Genomic DNA, 18,951 nt, shown 5'->3' with positions numbered 1-18,951 from the left:
ATACTGATTGGTTTATCTCTTTATATGTAGATGTAGTGATGATAGGCCAAGAAATAACACTAGCTGAGCTGGGCCAGTTTAGTTGCCATCATTTGTTCATATTGAATTGTCTTGTTTAATTTAATGTACTTCTTAGTAGAAATCCTAATGTTTAAGAAAACTTGTACAAGGCTATAAAATTGTGGATGCTAGTTGTTATAGCAAGGAAAGACAGCTGTCAAATTAATAAGTTGATGTTCTCATAATTTTTAAAAATATATTCACTCAAAATATCCCATCCTTTTCTTGTATATAAGCAAATCCTACATAGTTATGCTGTGGGATGTCTTTCTGTATGCTGTGAATATGTGTTATTCTGAATGGTTGATAAATAAAGCTCTTTGGACAATAGTGAGGCAGAATAAGATTAGGTAGTAAATTTGAGCTGGGGAGAGAGAAGAAAGGAGAGTGGAGAGATGCTGCAAGCAGCCACCAGGAGAAGCAAGATGTGAAAGTACCAGTAAGCAAAGAAACCATGTGGCAATGCATAGATTAATAGAAATATACTGAGTTAAGTTGTAAGAGCTGGCTAGAGAGAAGCCTGAGCCTTAGCCCATACAGCTTGTAAGTAACATAAACCTCTGTGTGTTTATTTGGGTCCAAGCAGCTGCAGGACCAGGTGGGACACAGAAAACCTTCCAATTACATAGTTATTTTGTATAAACTAGGGTTGTTAGTGTTAAGCTCCAATTGTTTGGAAATCAAGTAGCATTATTTTACTCAGGGGTCTGAATTGGTAGCATCAGAATTTATTGGATTGCTATTAAAAATTTATTTTGTTACCTCTGATGTGGATATTAGCCAAATTCATCCTTGAGCCATAGTAGTGATATTAATCACAAGACACATAGCTTCATTAAGTTGGGTTTCTGTATGCAGTTTTTTAAATAATGACTTCAGTTGTTAGAATTCTGATGAACAATTATTAGTTATATTAAGTTAGATTAAAATTGTATCTATTGTCAAATATATAATAGCACCTTAAGTACTTATTATAAAATTACCATGCTTTATTAGCAATCAACTCTATGTAAAAAAGTTCTTAAAATACAGGTAGTAGGCTAATGGTCTACAGTTACTCTGTAGGTTTATGAAACCACTTTCATACACTTCCAACTGTTTCCTTTCATTGAAATGCCAAAATAATACCTGTGTGCATCTGTTTATCTACCCTTCTTCCCTTCTTTTTCTGTTTTTGCATAGGTTGATTTGGAAAATCCTCCATTCAAAATTAGTCATATTGTCACTGAAATCTACAAATATCACAGGCACCAGCATTCTGAGAAAATAATTGCTTTCAAAGATCCATATAGAAGATTCTACAGAAAAGGTAGTGTTGTTATTGATACTTATTAAAAAATATCTTTTTTGGTTTTTTAGTTTATTTACAGATTCTGTTTAATTAATTACATTTCTTCATTCTCTTTCTTCCTTCCAAGCCTCCCCATATACTACTCTATTCTCATAAATTCATGGCCTCTCTCCTTACCAATTATTATTGAAAGCAAATATGAATATATATATATATATATATATATATATATATATATATATATATATATATATATATATATATATATATATATACATACATACATATACACATCCAAATATAACCTGTTAGTTATATATGTTACTTGTATATGTTACTTGTATGTATGTTTTCAGGTATAATTGTTTGGAGCTGGACAACTGATTGGTGTGCCCTTCTCTGGGGAAGACCACCTATTTTACCCCCAGTTTTTCTAAGTTGCCTTGTATTTTGTGTAAGGATGAGAACTGGGGCTTTCTCTTGTTCAGCTCACATTTGGGCAGTCATGTTGGTGAGATATTTTAATGTTACTAGGAGAAATAACCTCATTGCAAACTGCAACTTTCTGGCTCTTAAAATGTTCTTTCCCCTGCTTTTGCAATGTTCCCTGAACCTCAGCTATGGCAGTGTTTTGTAGATGTATCCATTGGGACTAGGCTCCACAACTCTGCAATTTTATTGTTTGTGGTTTCCTGTCTCTGATGCAAAGAGAAATTTCCTAGGTGACAGAATAAAGACTACACTTATGTATTTCTATAAGGACAAATGTTTATAGATTGTCATTAGGAATAATGCTGGTTTAGTAAATCAGTGGTTGTAGATTACCTCCAATAACCACAATTTCACTAATATTGATTAACTAACTAGGTTTCTAATATCAGGCATAGTATCTGATTAGTCCAATTAGAGAGCTGTTGGCTACTGTCAATATATGCATGCCATGCCACTAGTCTAGTAGTATGGTTAGCATGGCATGCTAGTTATTCATAGGCATCACAGATGGATAGGGCTCTTGATTGCTTCCTGTCTTAGTTAGGAAGGAATAATGCTGTGAAAAGACAACATGACCTTGGGAACTTTTGTACAAGGAAAAACATTTAATTGGGATGGCTTACCTTTTCAGAGGTTTAGTTCATTATCATTATGATGGTGTGACATGGTGTCATGTAGGCAGACATGGTGCTGGATAAATAGGTGAGAGTCCTTCATCTTCACTTGCAGGCAACAGAAAGTGGTCTGTTTCACTGGGCATAGCTTGAGCATAGGAGACTTCAAAGCCCACCCCTACAGTGACACAGTTATTCCAACAAGGCCATATCTACTCCAACAAGGCCGCACCTCTTAATTGTGCCACTCAATTTGGAGACCATTTTCTTTCAAACCAGCATACTTACCTCCTTTGGAGACTTGCCTGGTATCATGAAAGCTAGCCCTCAGTAATGGAGCATTCAGATCAATTCCAGATGAGGGACCTCTGGGCCCTCTTTTTGAAGTGCATAGTTTCTTCAACAATAGGGCTTATACTCTACCTCTTGGAGGTAAGCAACAACAACAGCAATAGACTGTATACTTTGGGAGACTTCTGGATAGCCCTGGCCAAGAAATCAAAAAGAATTCTCATGTCTGGTACTGAGGTTTTGGTTATGTGGTTTTTGACTTTTAGAGCAAGCTCCATTAGCACAGATAAGAACAGTTAATTAAAAGTATATGTGAATATTTATACACTGAATTACATACATTATAGGTAGTTTGGTAAATATTTAATAATATGATTCCCTGTGGCTATTTCAGACTTCCATATTGTTATTTTATCTATATCCTCTCCACTCCTAAATTTACCTTCATTCCCCTTCCCTAATGAACACCCCTTTTATCATATCCTTTATCAGATTAATTCTATCCTGATGTCCTCTCCCAATAGCTTCTGTATTTACCCCTCTCTCCTCTTCTTAAGGAGTCTCTTTTTCCCCTCCTTTCCTTTCAGATCATTTGTATCCTGCTATTGCCCTCTCTATTCCTCTCCAACACTCGCCCCCATCCTGGCAATGATTCCATTTTACATTCCTAGCTTTTGTAGTTCCTATAAGCTATATATCAACATATGGAGATTTTGAGCCAAGGTCATCCAATAAGAGAAAACATGGGGCATTTCTCTTTCTGGAACTGAGTTGCCTCACTCAAAATGAGATATAAATTTCATTGTGCCCTAGAGTATTTGTTGTTTTTCACTTTCATTTAGTTTACTGCATTTTTTTTTTTTGCTTTTTCTTCTTGATTTCTTCTTTGACTCTTGAATAATTAGTTATTTAATCTCCCTGTGTTTGCATATTTACTAGAGATTTTTTGGCTGTTAATTTTGTTTTATTTCATCATGGTCAGATTGGTCAGATAGGATTCAAGGAGTGATTTCAATTTTTTTGAATTTGTGAAGATTATTATGTGTCTGTCGCAAGATGCTGAATATTTAAGAAAAGCATGTGGTGCCAAATAAAATGTGTATTCTTGCAATTTTTTTTGTTGGGTGGTTGGATATATTAGTGTGTAGTCTGTAGATACCTCTTAAGTCCATTTGATGTATGATGTCAGTTAATTCTGATGTTTCTGTTTTGTCTAGATAACCTGTCTATTAGAGAAAATGGGGTATTGAAGTCACCTTCAATTAATGAATTTGTGTCATTAATTCTAGTAATAGATTATTTTTATGAATGTGGGTGTCATTGAATTTGGTGCATGCATGTTTAGGCTAGTAATGTCTTTGTGGTTGCTTGTTCCCCTGATCAGAATGAAGTGTCACCCTTTATCTCTTCTGATTTATTTTCAAGTATATTTTGTTAGATGTTGGGATATTGATGTCTGCTTGACTCTTTTCCCATTTGATAGGAAGAAATTTGTCAGTGGCACCTGTCTTTAAAACTAAGATGTGCTTCTGGTTGGCTGAAGATAGGTTTGTTTGTTTTTTTCTTGATCATTCAGTCTGTGTCTTTTCATTAGAGACTTAAGGCCAATAATATTTAGTTATTATAAAAATGTATGTGTTAGTTGGCTATTGTGTTGTTAATATTTGGCTTTGCTGTTTGTGTTCTCATTATGTTTTAATAATTATGGCTTCAAATTTCTATTTATAGACTGTCTGCCATGCTCATTCTTCTCTTCAACTCAAAATAATAATTCTTGTATATTCCTTAGGTTTGGTGTGTTTATATCATGGCAAGTGTTTCTTTCTCCTTCAATCATGGCACATAGTTTTTCTGGAAAAATTATTTTAGGTTGGCTGACATAGTCTTTTAGGGCTTGAAGTGCATTGCTTCGGGCTCTTTTTGCTTTCAAAGTGGCCTTTGAGAAATCAGTTCTTACTCTGATTGGTTTTTCTTTATATGTATACTTTCTTTCATTGTTTTGTACACTTGGTGTTTTAACTATGATTTGCTATGGGGAATTTTCTGGTCTTCTCTCTCTCTCTCTCTCTCTCTCTCTCTCTCTCTCTCTCTCTCTGTGTGTGTGTGTGTGTGTGTGTGTGTGTGTGTGTGTGTGTGTGTGTGTGTGTGTGTGAGTGAATGGGTGTGTATTTTTCCTTAGTTTGAGGAAAGTTTCTTCTATGATTTTTTTGAAGATCTGGCCTATTGCCATTGACTTGGGATTGTTCTCCCTTATCTATGCCTATAATTTGAAAGTTTGGGGTTTTCATGGTGTTCCATATTTCCTGTGTACCTGTGTATTTTGCAGACAAATTTCTAAGCAGTCTTATTAAATAAAAAAATATGAAACCAAATATAGGGGTGAAAGCCTTAAAGATCAGGGAATCAGAATAGCCACCAGCTAACCTTACCTCACCATGCTTCAGCTTCCAAGGTATGTCACTTTATGTCTACCTCAGCCCTTATTGCCTTGCTGTTCTGCCTTTTCATTGCTCTTAGCTCAGCTATCTCACTTCCTTGTCACTCTCTGTTTTTACAGACCTCCAGGTCTCTATGGTTGGTACTGGGATTAAAGGCATGTGTTATCACGCTTGGCTCTGTTCCCTAGTGTGTCCTTGAACACATACAGAGCCTGCCTACCAAGTCATCAGATTAAGGGTGAGTGCTACCACTGCCTGAACTTGTGTTTACTTAAAATGGCTTGCTATTTACTCTGATCTCCAGGAAAACTTTATTAACATACAAATGAAATATCACCACATTTCAGCACAAGTAAAATATCACCAGAATATTTTTATTTATTTTAATTTTTTTAATTTTCACATTCCTTGTTATTTAATTTATAAATCCTCTATTTTGTCTTTGAAAACTGATATTCTACTTTCTGCTTGATTCATTTTCCTGAAGGTATTGCTTTCCTTTTTATTTTCTAGTTGAGCTATTAGGTTCTTTAATTCCATCTTCATTTCAAGTTGAGGGATTTTCAATGTTTTTATTTCTTTACCGAATTCTATTTTCAAGTTCTTGATTGTCTTTGTCACTTCCATCAGCTTTATGTTTGTGTTTTCTTCGGTATTGACTAGGCATTTATTCTCCTTCTTAGGTAACATTTTGTGTAGCTAGAGTTTTCTTTCCAGGTCCTGCCAAGCTCCACAGTCTAACAAAAGAATTATCAAGCAAGAATTACAGTTATATATCAAACTATATATAATAACTAATCTATTGGGCAAAATTAAAGAATATTGTGGTGGCATTGTGTTCCCCAAAATATTATACACTCTAATAAACTTATCTGGGGTCAGAAACAGGACAGCCACAATATTAAACATAGAGGATAGGCAGTGGTAGCACACGCCTTTAATCCTAGCATTCCAGAGCAAGAAATCCATCAGTTCAAGGATACAGCCAAGCATGGTGACTCATGCCTTTAATCCCAGGAAGTGATATCAGAAAGCAGAAATATATATAAGGCATGAAAATCAGGAACTAGAAGGATATACTATTATTTGAGAAATGGGAAAAGGATGCAAGCAACTTTCAGGATGACTAGACTGCTATTCACAACTCCAAGGAGACTACCTAGAAAACAGGACCCTAAGAAAGACACAGGGATCACACAATGACAGAGAAATGAATGAGATCTACATGAACAACCTGGATGTGAGTGGGAGTAATGAAGGGCAAGGTTCCAAGGAAAGAGAGCTTAGGGGAGCAGGATATCCCTGCTGGATCAAGAACAGAAAGGGAGAACAAGGAATAACAAACCATGATAAATGAAGACCACATGAGAACAGGAATAGGCAGAGTGCTGGAGAGGTCCCCAGAAATCCACAATGATACATCCACTGTAGATGACTGGCAATGGTCGAGAGAAAGCCAGAACTGACCTAGTCTGGTGATCTGATGGCCAAATACCCTAACTGTCATGCTAGAACTCTCATCCAAGAACTGATGGAAGTGGATGCAGAGGTCCTCAGCCAGACCCTAAGTGGAGCTCCAGGAGTCCAATTGGTGAGAAAGATGACAGATTGTAAGAGCGTTAATTGTTGAGACCAAGATTGGAAAAGCACAGGGACAAATAGCCAAACTAGTGGAAACTCATGAACTATGAACCAAAAGCTGTGGAGCCCTTAACTGGATTAGGCCCTCTGGATAAGTGAGACATTTGAATAGCTTGAACTGTTTGGGAGGCACCCAGGCAGTGGGACCCAGACCTGTCCTTAATGCATTAGCTGGCTATTTGGAACCTGGAGCATATGCGGGGGCACTTTACTCATCCTGGAAGGAGGGGACTGGACCTGCCTGTACTGAATCTACCAGGTTGAGCTGAATCCCCACAGGAGTCTTTGCCCTGTAGGAGATGGGAATGCGGCAGGAGGGGGGGTGTTGTAGGAGAGGCAGGGTTGGGGGCAGGAGGGGGGAGGACAGGGGAACCCATGGCTGATATGTAAAATTAAATTAAATTAAAAAAATCCCAAAGACAACACAATCCAGATTTTCTGTGTAATATCCATCTTTACATGACTTAATTTTTATACTACCCTTACTGTCTCTTTAAAGACTTTATTTTTAAAAACTATCTATTTGTTTTCATAACTGTATATATTCCTTTTTCCTCTCTCTTTTAAGCCTATGTACATTTATACACACATTATAAAGCATTTAAAGTCTTGTTTCATCTGAATCTGCCGTAATGTGTAATTATTGCTTTAAACTGCAGCATTTGTAAGACCTAAACAGTCACTGTGGCAGGTGACTCTGCCCACTTCAGTTTCTCAACATGTTGGTAGTAGGTTTATCACCAGCTCTGGGAGTCACCAACTCTTAGAAACAGTGGTTCTATGCTTTTATCAAAGCAGTGTTTAGTCCAGAATCCTCTTTTTGTTGTTGTTGTTTTTTGTATGTTTGTTTGTTTGTTTGTTTGTTTGTTTTGTACTAGCAAAGGCTAAATCCACCATACAATGTAATGTGCCACTTGCAGATGCCTCTTTCCCACCATACTGCTGGTCAAACTCGCATGCCAGGAACGCGCCAATTTGAGAGAGACAACTAGGAAGCTGTTTTTAGCTGTGTTTCGAATTTCTTATTAAATATTCTCAGGTTTAAGGGGGAAACTCAAGCCATTGGTCGCCATTTGTAGCTAGAGTTTTCTCTCCAGGTCCTGACAGCCCACTTATAAAATAATCACTCAGACACTTATATTATTTAAACTGTTTGGCCTAATGGCTCAGGCTTCTTGTTATCTAGTTCTTATATCTTAAATTAACCCATTTATATTAGTCTATAAGTTATCATGTGGCTTGTGGCTTACTGGTATCTTACATCTTGCTTGTCATGGTGGCTGCTGGCAGTATCTCTTCATCTCAGCCTTCCAATTCCCAGAATTCTTTTCTCTGCTTGTTGCACCTGTACTTCCTGCCCGGCTACTGGCCAATCAGTGTTTTATTTATTAACCAATCAGAGCAACAGATTTGACATACAGAATATCCCACAGCAATTATGTCTTTCTGATGTCTTTGATGTAGTTGAAGACAGGATAGTTATAATTTTCCTTGGTTAAGTAAGAGATAAGGTAGATATGAAACATTAGACTCACAAATATAGGATCGATAGAATATATCTTTAATTTTGCCAAATACAAATAGATTAGATATTGTAACTGTAATTCTTGCTTGATAATTGTTTTGTTATATGTAATTTAACTGTGTTAAAGTTAAAAACTTTCCCTTTTGAAAAAAAAAAAAAAAGAAAAGTGGAAGTGCTGTGTATATTGATCTATATATTGTGAATGTGTTGCTCTGAATGGTTGATAAATAAAATAATGATTGGTCAGTAGCCAGGCAGGAAGTATATGTGGGACCAACAAGGAGAATTGTGAGAAGGCTGGAAGGCTGAGTGAGGTGATGCCAGCCTGCCATCCATGAAGCAGCATGTAATGGAATACAGGTAAAGCCATGGAACATGTGGTGACTTATAGATTAATGAAAATGGGCTGAGTTTAAGTGTAAGAGCTAGTCAGTAGTTAGCCTGAGCTAATGGGTGAGCAGTTATAATTAATATAAGCCTCTGTGTGTTTATTTGGGTCTGAGTGGCTGTGGATTGGGCAGGACACAGAAAACCTTCAGGTAAACGAAAGAGATTCATCAAAGAAAAGACTAAAGCCAAAAAAATCATATCGCAAAATGTCCAGGAAATCTGGAACACCATGAAAAGGCTAAACCTAAGACTAATAGGGATAGAAGAAGGAGAATACCTACTAAAAGGCACAGAAAATACATTCAACAATATCATAGAAGAAAAATTTCCCAACTTGAAGAAGGAAATGCCTATGACAATAAAAGAAGTGGACAGAACACAAAATGGACTAGACCCCCCAAAAAGTCCCCCTTTCACATCATAATTAAACCACTAAACATATAGAATAAATAAAGAATGTTAAGAGCAGAAAAGGAAAAAGTACAAGTAACATATAAAGGCAGAACCATCAGAATAACATTTGAATTCTCAATGGAGAGTCTGAAAGCCAGAAGGTCCTGGACAGACATAATGCAGACAATAAGAGACTACCGATGCCAGCAGACTACTATACCCAGCAAAACATTCAATCACCATGGACAGAAAGAACAATGTACTCTATGACAAAACCAGATTTAATAGTATCTATCCACAAATCCAGCACTAGAAGGAAACTTGAACCTAAGGATGTTAGATGCACCCACAAAAACTCAGGCAATAGATAATCTCACAGCAGCAAATCCCAAAGAAGGGAAATATATACACATACTGCCACCAAAAAATAATAGGAATTAACAGTCACTGGTCATTAATACCCCTTAATATTAACAGACTCAATTTGCCTATAAAAAGACACAGAATTATAGAATGGATACAATAACAGAATCCATATTTCTGCTGCATTCAAGGAACACACCTCAAATTCGAAGACAGACACAACCTCAGGGTAAAAGGCTGGGAAAAGACTTTCCAGTGAAATGGGCTTAAGAAGTAAGCTGGTGTAGCTCTCCTATATCTAACAAAATAGACTTCAAACTAAAATCAATAAAAAGAGATTGGGAGGACATTACATAATCATCACAGGATAAATCCACCAAAATGAAGTCTCAATTCTGAACATTTATGCCCCAAATACGAGGACACCCACATATGTAAAAGAAACATTACTAAAGCTTAGATTTCACATCAAGCCCCACTCACTATTAGTGGGAGACTTCAACACTCCACTCTCACCAATGGCCAGGTCTGCCAGATAGAAAATTAACAGAGAAACAAGGGATCTAACAAATGTTATGATTCAAATGGACTTAATAGATATCTACAGAACATTCCTCCCTAACACAAAAATATATATATTCTCCTCAGCACCTGATGGAACCTTCTATATAACCAACCACATATTCAGACACTAAGCAAATCTCAACAGATACAAAAAAAAAAAAAATGGAATAACCCTCCGTATTTTATCGGACCACATTTTTTAAAGTTAGATTTCAATGACAACAAAAATTACAGAAAGCCTACAATCTCATGGAAATTGAATGATGCTCAAATGACTAACCAATGTGTCAAGGAAAAAATAAAGAAATTAAAGACTTCCTAGAATTCAATGAAAATGAATGTACAACATTTCCAAATGTATGAGGCACTATGATAGCAGTGCTGAGAGGAAATTTCATAGCACTAAGAGCCTACATAAAGAACTTGGAGAAATCTCAAACTAGCAACTTAATAGCACACATGAAAGCTCTAGAACAAAAAGAAGCAAACTCACCCAGAAGTTGTAGACACCAAAATAATAAAATTGAGATCTGAAATTGATAGAATAGAAATAAAGAGGACAAAACAAAGAATCAATGAAACAAAGAGTTGGTTCTTTGAGAAAATCAACAAGATAGACAAACTCTTATCCAAAATAATCAAAAGGCAGAGAGAGAACGTCAAAATTCACAAAATCAGAAATAAAAATGGAAACATAAAAACAGAGAACAAACAAATCCACATAATCATCAGGTCATACTTCAAAAACCTGTTCTCCACAAAATTTGAAAATCTAAAAGAAATGGGCAATTTTCTGGATAGGCATAACATACTAAAATTAAATCAAGACCACATAAACAATTTAAATAGATTTATAACCCCTAGGGAAATAGAAACCATCATTAAAAGTCCCCCAATAAAAAAACAAAACAAAACACAGGACCAGATGGTTTCAGCACAGAATTCTATCAGAATTTCAAAGAGCTAATATCAATACTCCTCAAATTGTTCCACACAATAGAAACAGAGGTAACACGGTCAAATTCTTTCTATAGGGGTACAGTTACCCTGATACCCAAACCACACAAAGAGGCAACAAAGAAAGAGAATTACAGACCAATCTCCCTCATTAACATTAATGCAAAAATACTCAATAAAATTCTGGCAAACCGAATCCTAGAACACATCAAGAAAATCATCCACCATGACCAAGTATGCTTCATCCCAGAGATGCAAGGATGGTTCAACATATGAAAATATGTCAATGCAATACACCATATAAACAAACTAAAAGAAAAAAAACACATCATCACTTCATTATATGGTGAAAAAGCACTTGAAAAAATCAATACCCTTTCATGATAAAGATCTTAGAGAGATCAGGAATACAAGGAACATACCTAAACATCATAAAATAAATTACAGCAAGCTAACATAAAATTAAATGGAGAGAAATTAAAAGCAATTCAACTAAAATCAGGAACAAGGCAAGGCTGGCTACTCTCCTCATATATATTCAATATAGTACTCAAAGTTCTAGCTAGAGCAATAAGACAACAAAAGGAGATCAAGGGGATATAAATTGGAAAGAAAGAAGTCAAACTTTCACTATTTGCAGATTATATGATAGTATAATTAAGTGACCCAGAAATTCTACCAGGGAATTCCTACAGGTGATAAACACCTTCAGTAATGTGGTAGGATAGAAGTTTAACTCAAAAAAAAATCAGTAGCGCTCCTATATACAAATGATAGATGGGCCAAGAATGAAATAAGAGATGTAGTAGTATTTGTTCTGCTCATGATATTGGATATATGGCTCCAAAGGATGTGGTATTTCTTGTCTTTCTATGTAACCTCTTAACAGGAAGGGGGAAGGGGTCATGAGGTCTTCTCCTTGCTTCCTGTTGTAATTGAACTATCAGGTATATTTGATCTCAGTCAGATCAGAGGATGACTTCAGCTATCTACTGAGTTCTGTATTCATGAATGTATTTTCTCAATTTATATCCGAATAGATTCCCCAATACTTCTGAAGCAAACTCCCATGGATTTTTCATACTACAGAGAAACATCACCCCTTACAATAGCCACAAATAATATAAATACCTTGAAGTAACACTAACTAAGCAAGTGAAAGACCTGTATGAGAAGAACTTTAAGTCTCTGAAGAAAGAAATTGAAAATACCAGAAAATGGAAAGATTTCTTATGCTCATGCATTGATAGAGTTAATATAGCAAAATTGCCAATCTTACCAAAAGCAATCTACAGATTAAATGCAATCCCTATCACAATCCAACTACAATTCTTCCCAGACCTGGAAAGAACTAAACCCAACTTTATATGGAAAACAACAACAACAACAAAATTCTGGATAGCCAAAACAATCCTTTATAATAAAGCGACTTCAAGAGGCATCACCATCCCTGAACTCAAGTGCTACTATAGAGCAATAGTAATAAAAATAGCTTGGTGTTGGCATAAAAACCAATATGTGGACCAATGGAATTGAATTGAAGACCCTGCTATTGATTCGCACACATATTTATTTCTTATTTCTGACAAAGAAGCCAAAACTGTACAATGGAAAGAAAAAAAAACATCTTCAATAAATGGTGCTGGTATAACTGGATGTCAACATGTAGAAGATTGCAAATAGATCTGTATCTACCAACATGCACAAAACTCAAGTCCAGGTCTATCAAAGATCTCAACATAAATCCAGTTACATTGAACTTGATAGACAAGAATGTAGGAAGTAGCCTTGAATATACTGGCAAAGGAGACCACTTCCTAAATATAACACCAGTAGCACAGACACTGAGAACAACAATTAATAAATGGGACTTCCTGAAGCTGAAAAGCTACTGTAAGGCAAAGGACATGGTAAATAAGTCAAAACAACAGCCTCCAGAATGGGAAAATATCTTCACCAACCATACATCTGACAGAGGCCTGATCTCCAAAATATATAATGAAGTCAAGTAACTAGGCATTAATTTACCAAACAATCCAACTAAAAAATGGGCTACAGATATAAACAGAGAATTCTCAAGAGAAGAAGCTCAAATGACCCCCCCCAAAAAATTTAAAGAATTGCTCAACATCCTCAGTAATCATGGCAATGCAAATCAATGACTCTGAGATACCATCTTATACCTGTCAGAATGGCTAAGATCAAAAGCACTGATGACATCTTATGTTGGAGAGGATGCAGAGTAAGGGGAACACTCCTCCACTGTTGGCATGAGTTCAAACTTGTACAGCCATGTTGGAAATTGGTATGGCAGTTTCTCAGAAAATTGGGAATCTATCTACCTCAAGACCCAGCTATTCCAATCATGGGCATATACCCAAAGGATACACAATCATACCACAAGGACACTTGCTCAACTATGTTCATAGAAGCATTAATCATAATAGCCAGAACCTGGAAACAAACTAGATGACTCTCAACTGAAGAATGGATAAAGAAAATGTGGTACATATATACAATGAAGTGCTACTCAGTAGTAAAAAACAATGACATCATGAAATTTGCGAGCAGATGGGTGGAACTAGAAAATATCATTCTGAGTGAGGTAACCCAGACTCAGAAAGACACACATAGTATGTACTCACTGATAACTGGATACTAGATGTAAAAAATCTACAACCCACAGCTCCAGAGAAGCTAGCTAAGAAGGAGGTTCCTGAAAGGGATGCATGGATTGCCCTGAGGAAGGGAAATAAATGAGATCTTCATGAGTAAACTGGAGGTTGTGGGTGCAATTGAGGGTAGGAGAGGGGGCATAGAATATAAGGGGACAGGATGGTCAAGCTATAAGAGGTATGATGTGAGAGAGCAATGAAAGAGATATCATGATAGAGGTAGACATCATGATGATAGGGACAAACTTGATGGTAGGAAAGTTCCCAGGAATCCACAAGGATGACCCCAGTTCATACTACTAGCTTTAGTGGTGAGGGTACCCCAGTAATCAGACTGATGAATATCCTGTCATCATAGAGCCTTTCTCCAGTAACTGACAGAAGCAGATGAATACATTTACAACCAGGCACCAGGCTGAGGTTCAGGATTCCAACACAGAGAAGAAAGAGGGTTTCTATGAGCAAGGAGCATCAAGGTCATGATGGGGAAACCTACAGAGACAACTGAACCAAGCTAGGTGGGAACTGATTAACTTTAGAATAACAGCCATGAAGCCTCCATGGGACAGGACTATGCCTTCTACATAAGTGAGACAGTTGTGTAATGCGGTGATATTTTATCTTTGTACCCCCATAAAGTTTATCTGTGGATCAGAGGAAAAGCCAGCCACTATAGTAAATGTAGACGTCAGGCAATGGTAGTGCATGCCTTTAGTCCTACCACTTGGAAGGCAGAGATCTGTCTGGATCTCTGTGAGTTCAAGGCCACACTCTGAACAAAGCTGGGCATGGTGGTACATACCTTTAATTCCAGCACTAACTATAAACATCTGGAGGTCTGTACAGACAGACAGGAAGTGACAGAGCTGGGCAGGAAGAGGAAGTGAAGTAGCTGGGCAGAGAGGAAATGAGATGGCAGAACAGAAAGGCATATAGGCGTGGGTATACAGGAAGTAGGTCTCTTTGGCTGAGGATCTCTAAATGGTGAGAATGTGGCTGGCTTCTTTCTGCTTTTCTGATCTCTCAGGTTTTAACCCCAATATCTAGCTCTGGGTTTTTTTATTAATAAGAATGTAGCATGAATTGTTAGAAGGTCTTATTAATAAAAACAAACTCGGATCCAGACATTTGGATGAATGCTGAAAGATCAGAGAGACAAAACTGTCCACAGCTAACCTCACTTCACCAATTCCTCAGCTGATCCTGTTTCCTCAAACCGGAAGCCTCTGTGTCCTTATCTGGAATGAGTCTCAACTGAACTGCTGCTCAAAAGCCTAAAAGCCTAACCAGGCTCTACTTCCTGATCCTCATGCCTAATGCTGTGGAATGTCTTGTATATTTTGAATATGTTGCTATGATTGATAAATAAAATGCTGATTGGCCAGTAGCAAGGCAGGAAGTATAGGACAGGTGGGACAAACAGCGAAGAGAGGCTGGGAGGCAGAAGGAGGGAAGAGATGCAAGCCTGCCATCCAGGGAGCAATGCGTAAAGGCAACAGGTAAAGCCACAGAACACGTGATGACATATAGATTAACAGAAAGGGCTGAGTTAAATGTAAGAGCTAGTCAGTGGTAGGCATGAGCTAATGGCCCAGCAGTTTAATTAATATAAGTTTCTGAATGATTATTTTATAAGAGGTTGTGGGGTCCATGGGGCTGGGCAGGACTGAGAAAACTCCAGCTATAGCCTTATATACCTTTCTGCTTCCTGCCATCACTTCCTGGGATTAAAGGCATGTGTCACCATGCCTGGTTGCTTCCAGTGTGGCTTTGAACTCACAAAGATCCAGAATGCTAGGATTAAAGGTGTGTGTGCCACCATTTTTGGCCTCTATATCTAGTGGCTGTTCTGTTCTCTGACACCAGATAAGTTTATTAGGGTGCACAATATTTTGGGGAACACAATATCACCACATAATACCATTTAGCAATTTGCCTACAGTGTAGCTTGATCTGTTTAAAGGCCTTCCCAGGCTATAAGATCATGACACATATCCTTGGTGCATGAGCTGGCGTTTTGGAGCCCATTACCTATGGTGGGACACCTTACACATTCTTGATGCAGTGGGGGTCTTGGACCTGCCTCAGCTGAATATATCACATGGGAGGCCTTACTTTTTCAGAGGAGGAGACTAAGTGTAGGCTGGGGGAGGAAGGCTGGAGAGGGGATGGCAAGAGGGAAGAGAGGGAGATCTGTGATTGTTATGTAAAATGAATAAAAAATTTCCTAATAAAGAAAAAATCAAACTATTAACAAAAAGTGAAGCATAATTCTTGTTTTGTTGATGATCAACAGTAGATTTTGTCACAACACTTTGGATTTTGCTTATGAACCATATTCCAATAAGTATAAGAAAACTGCCTTCTTGATTAGCCTGATAAACTCATATCACCTTGATTTCAATTATTTTTTATTAGAGGTTTGCTGCTATTTGTGTTTCTGTCTAAACTATGGAAATTTTAAAGAAGTGCTTAAATTGAAAAAAAAAGTAAATACAGATCTCAGCATTGAGTTTGAATGTGGAAAGATTCATCTTGTTAGTGACCCACAGCTGCTATTAAATGGAATCTGAAGCAGCTTAGTTTTTCCTGTGACCATTTATGAGATGTATTAAGTAATTTTGAGGTTTGTACCGGGAGAGCAAGATCCACAATATTTTTTTAATTTTTCTGTTCGGTTTGCTTTCTTCCTTTGGACAAAGTTTTGAATAAAGTTACCTTAACTCTTCAGAGTAGGCTTCAAACATATGGGAGTTGAGGACAGTGTCAGGAAGCTCTCTTGCATGACCTGTATCAACCTCAAGAAAATTTCTGGTAAAAACTTTTGAAGGTAAAATAGAACACCTAATTAACATTTAGAAGAGGAAGATAGATATCCATTTCAAATAAGCTGACCTGGATTTCAGTAGTGGAGTCTCTTTTAGTAGCAACTCATTGTAATTGCTAATAGGTACTGTGTGTACACACCCAAGTCAGAGGGGGATTTAAGCTTTCAGACTTACAAAGGTGAATTAACTTAAAATTAAACAAGACATTTTTTGTGAAAAGATATTTTATTTGTCAAATATAGATGATCTACAAGCACCAATTACTCAGAAATGTTAAAAACACTAATTACACTTCCTATGCATTTATATTACTCTAGTTATTTTAAGAGTAATCGGGTGACTTCATTTGCATGCAGTATAAGTAGCAGCAAGAGCATGGACTTTGGAGTTGAACACACCTATGCCACTCAAGTGTCTAAGGAATTTCTTTAAAAGCCACTGTGAGTTTCTAGATTCTATGTGCCTATGTTGCCTGTTTTGGAAAGAATTGATCATTTTACCAACCTGATGAAGATTTTCTTGGGAAACATAGAAAGCAGGTGTTAAAAAGTTTCATGCTAGGCTGGGCGGTGGTAGTGCATGCCTTTAATCCCAGCACTGGGGAGGCAGAGGCAGGCGGATCTCTGTGAATTTGAGGCCAGCCTGGGCTACCAAGTGAGTTCCAGGAAAGTCACAAAGCTACACAGGGAAACCCTGTCTTGATAAAACAAAACAAAACAAAACAAAAGTTTCATGCTATAAATGTCAATTATAAGATAAATAAGGATGCATGGTTTCTTCCCAGTGTTTGTAGCTAGATCTATAGAGCAAGAAGTATTATTATCCTTCTGGAAATATGAGAAAGAGATTATCTTTCTTTTTCCAAGCCCCTCCAAGAGAAATGAGCAGAGAAAGGAATCTGAACAAGCTTTCTTCATTTCTTTTTGTGCCTAGGACTTGGTAAATGACTACAGTTCAGAAGTCGTCACTGGTAGATCCAGTTCTGAGTATCCATCAAACCAAGTTGCAAACCAGTGGTAACTAACTATAATAATCTGGCATTTTTATAATCAGCTATCTGGTATTTATATTTATACTTACTTAGTTGTGAATGAAAGATGGATTTAAAAATTGAAAATTTTCACACTTAAATCTCCAGCAGCAGAAAAACATGAAATTATAGCTCCTGGAATCATAAGCAGTTTTCACTACATCCTTCTGCTTTCTGTAATAACTTAATCTATTCAGAACACAAGATGAGTATAAATTAGTAAACTCCTTACAGAACTTCACTGTGCACTTGACTCTTTATCAATTGGAAGATTAATACAGAACATTAATGTGTAGGTATAAAAATTGATTATTAATGTCTTTAATGTATTTTATCTATGCAAGTAGTCTAATATGGCTCATAGTTTCTCAAAGTTGAAATCTTCATTATAGTTTTAAAAAGGGAAATGTTAGGTCAATGTCTATTTAAGGTTTTTCTGCTTTATCATAGATTATATAATTCTTTAAAACTCAAAAATATGTTTAATATCTCAAAAGGAAGTGGGTTTAGAGATAATATGAAGAAATAATTCATATTAAACTTAAATTAATTCATCCTGAAAGCTGTTCTGGTTTGTGGAATGTATGTGTTTGTATATATGGGTATGAATGTAATGACCATTTATACTGTATGACATGAATATAGTCACTGGTGGAAAAAAATGTGGGCTTGGACATAAAATTGAATTTCAGAGAAACAAGATAGCACATATATATGACTTTTCTCTGAATCATAAAATCAGTGGTAAGAAATCATTGTGATGTAAAGTTGTCCTTAGAAGAACACTAACATCAAATGAGCAAAAGCTACTTCAGAGGATACCTCTGGCATAATTTCAGTTATGAACTTGTAACACAAATGTTAAAAGATCTGTTAATAAAAAACCCAGAGCTAGATATTGGGATAAATGCTGAAAGATCAGAGAGACAAAGGAACAAGCCACTGCCACATCTTACCTCTAGGACTCCTCAACCTGAAAAGGCACAAGTTCCTGTCTCTTCATACCTTATATACCTTTCTTTGCCCAGCCATCACTTCCTTCCTAGTGCTGAGATGTGTGTGCTTTCCAAATATTGGGATTAATGGTGTGAGATCTCAGTGCTGGTATTAAAGGCCTGTGACTCCCAAGTATTGGGATTAAAGGTGTGTGCCACTACTGGCTCTGTTTCTCTCCTAGACTGAGTCAATCTCATTCCAGAGTGATTTTGAACTCACAGAGATCCAGATGGATCTCTGCCTCTTGAGTGCTAGGATTAAAGGTGTATACACCACTGCCTGGCTTCTATGTCTAATCTAGTGGCTGTTCTGTTCTCAGATCTTCAGGCAAACATTATTAGGGTACACAATACATCACCACATAAAGTGAAGTTTCCCGTGTGGGGGTGGGAGTGGGGAACTA

The sequence above is a fragment of the Onychomys torridus genome, chromosome X (assembly GCF_903995425.1).
Source record: "Onychomys torridus chromosome X, mOncTor1.1, whole genome shotgun sequence".
NCBI lineage: Eukaryota > Metazoa > Chordata > Mammalia > Rodentia > Cricetidae > Onychomys > Onychomys torridus.
The sequence above is the reverse complement of the archived record's forward strand: the minus strand, read 5'-3'. Positions refer to the sequence as shown.